Here is a 3,077-nt window from a genome sequence, read left to right as displayed (position 1 = left end):
GAGTGCTAGCCTCGAGCTAAAGAAGCTCAGGGATAGTTCTCAGTTCAAGCCCCAGGACTGGCAATAACAGAAAACAAAACAAAACAAAACAACAACAACAACAAAAAGAAAGTCGAGCGCTGGGTGGCTCATGTCTGTAATCCTAGTTACTCAGGAGGCTGAGATCTGAGGATCACAGTTCAAAGCCAGCCCTGGCAGGAAAGTCAGTGAGACTTTTTTTTTTTGTCTTGCCTACTTTTGGTTCTCATCTTTATGTTATTTTATTTAATTTATTTTTTTTGGGGGGGGGGTCCGGTCGTGGGCCTGAACTCTGGGCCTGGGCGCTGTCCCTCAGCTCTTCAGCTCAAGGCTAGCGCTCTACCACTTGAGCCACAGCTCCACTTCTGGCTTTTTTTTTATGCTTATGTGGTGCTGAGGAATTGAACCGAGGGCCTCGTGCATGCAAGGCAAGCGCTCTACCACTGAGCCACCTTCCCAGCCCATGAGTACATTTCTTATCAAACATTGTTGTCTCCTCCTTTGTTTCCCCTTCCCAACCTTTCCCATAACCCCCCCCCCACTTGATCCTCACCCCCCACACCAAAGTTGTAAAGTTTGTTTTTCAACCTAACGATTTGTACATCTCATTGTTGAAAAATATGGCATGCTTCACGAATTTGCATGTCATCCTTGTGCAGGGGCCATGCTAATCTTCTCTGTATCGTTCTAATTTTAGTATATGTGCTGCCAAAGCTAACACAGTGAGACTCTTATCTCCAGTTAACAACCAGAAGAACAGAAGTGGAGCTGTGGCTCAAAGTGATAGAGCACTAGCCTTGAGCTGAAGAGCTCGGAGACAGTGCCCAGGCCCAGAGTTCAAACCTCATGACAAAAAAAAAAATTACTCATCCCTATTTTTATTTTTTCTTCTCCCCTTTCCTCTCCCTCATCCCCCTAACAGTGTTTTTCAGATATTGCAGAATCTAGCTTTACATAGATCAAAAATATGCTGGGAACCAATGCTTTATGCCTGTAAACCTAGTTACTCAGGATGCTAAGATCTGAGGCTCACATTTTTTTTTTTTTTTTTTTTTGTCAGTCATGGGGCTTGAACTCTGGGCCTGAATGCTGTCCCTCAGCTCTTCAGCTCATGGCAAGCGCTTTACTACTTGAGCCACTACACCACTTCCGGTTTTCTGAGTGGTTTATTGGAGATAAGAATCTCTCAGATGTTCTTGCTCGAGCTGGCTTTGAACTGTGATCCTCAGATGTCAGCCTCCTGAGTCGCTAGGATTACAGGCGTGAGCCACCAGTGCCCAGCTGAGGATCATATTTTGAAGCTAATCTCAGAAGGAAAGTTGGTAAGAATCTTATCTCCAATTAATCAAAAAAGCTAGAAGTTGGGTTGGGAAGGTACCTTGCCTTTATGAGTTCTGGGTTCAATTTCTCAGCACCACATAATCAGAAAAAGTGGGAAGTGGCGCTGTGGCTCAAGTAATAGAGTGCTAGCCTTGAGCTGAAGAGCTAAGGGACAGCGCCCAGGCCCAGAGTTCAGGCCCCACGACCAACAAAAACAAAAAACAAAACAAAAAAGCCAGAAGTGGAGCTGTGGCTCAAGTGGTAGAGCACTAGCCTTGTGTACAAAAACTCAGGGCCAGTGCTCAAGCTCTCAGTTCAAGCCCCAGGACTGGCACAACACAATACAACGAAACAACAAAACCCCCATCAATTTGGTTTTTGAACTTGGCTTATCTTGCTTAACATGATGCTTTCCAATTATATCCATTTTCCTGCAAATGATACCACTTAATTTTTCTTCATGGTGGGTTAATATTTCATAATATATACCATATCTTCTTTATTCATTCTATTGTTGAGCACCTCAACTGATGATGCAATTTGGCTATTGTGAATAAAACTGCAATGAACCTGGCTATACAGGTGTCTTTCTTGTATATTGATTTGTATTGCAGGGTAATAAAGTAGATTTTTAGTTTTTGATGAATCTCCATACTGATTACTATAGCGTTTGCAATAGTTTACATTCCTGCCAACAGTGTATGAAGGTTTCTTTCCCTGAATTGCTGTCAGCATTTGTTGTTTATTTTCTTAATGATTTTCAGGTTGAGTGGAATCTATGGACTCTTAGAGTAGTTTGGCTTTGCATTCCTAGGAAAACTTTGAATACACAACTAAGATAACTAGTTTATCACACAAAGGTCTCTATCCTCTCAGTTTGTGTGGAACTGAAGGGTTTCCCAGAATGAAGGACTCTCAGTACTAAAACCAGGACAAGTTGATTACTCTACACATCTCTAGGACTGTATGAGGGCTCCTTTGAGGTCAAACCCTTTATATCATTCTTTTTCAGGTTCTCAGAAGAAATTCTTCTCCACCCTTCTCCCTTCAGGCTTGAACGCTGAGCCTGGGCACTGTCCCTCAGCTCAAGGCTCAAGGCTCATGCTCTACCACTTGAGGCCCAGCTCCACTTCCAGCTTTTTCTGCTTATGTGGTGCTGAGGAATCAAACTCAGAGCCTCATGCATGCAAGGCAAGCCCTATACCACTGAGCCACCTTCCCAGGCCTCAGAAGAAATTCTTATCTGGTTTTCATATTAAGGCTAGTTGTCAAATTGCTAAGGAGGAATGAGTGGTTTGTTTTTATCTCATGAACATTGTGAACTGTGTAAGTGAACAGGTTTCCCTTTTTGCCTTGGCTGCCTTGTCTTAGATATAAATATATAAGACACAAATTTAGTTGTTTAGGTCACTATGGTCTGCACTTTTTGTATTATTCCAGGCTCTATCCTTGGCTCTCTATTTTTTTTTTCCTCAGTCTTCTTTTGACTTATCTTAAACTTGTTGATCTTGTTTTCTTTCAGACATCTTTCTAAATCAAGACAGTGAAATTAAACCATGTAAGTGCCTCATACACTCTCAATGGAGTGTATGGAGTCTGCCAAATCACTGAGTACATGAAGAAATATGCAAAATTTATGTGAATAAGTATTTTTTTTCCTGCTGTGTATGGTGGTGCAAACCTATAATTCTTGCTACTTGGGAGGCAGAGATCAGGGGATTGAAGTTGGACACTAGCCT

General features: G+C 42.2%; 1 non-coding gene across 1 annotated transcript; it reads right to left on the bottom strand.

Annotated features, from left to right (window-relative positions):
- Positions 1-632: 632 nt before the first annotated feature.
- On the bottom strand, positions 633-739 carry LOC122113114. The gene has a single exon (XR_006148381.1). It is a non-coding gene; the product is annotated as a U6 spliceosomal RNA (small nuclear RNA).
- Positions 740-3,077: the final 2,338 nt, after the last annotated feature.

This window comes from Dipodomys spectabilis, unplaced genomic scaffold (assembly GCF_019054845.1).
Source record: "Dipodomys spectabilis isolate Male_0828 unplaced genomic scaffold, ASM1905484v1 ptg000002l, whole genome shotgun sequence".
Taxonomy (NCBI): domain Eukaryota; kingdom Metazoa; phylum Chordata; class Mammalia; order Rodentia; family Heteromyidae; genus Dipodomys; species Dipodomys spectabilis.
The sequence above is the reverse complement of the archived record's forward strand: the minus strand, read 5'-3'. Positions and strand labels throughout refer to the sequence as shown.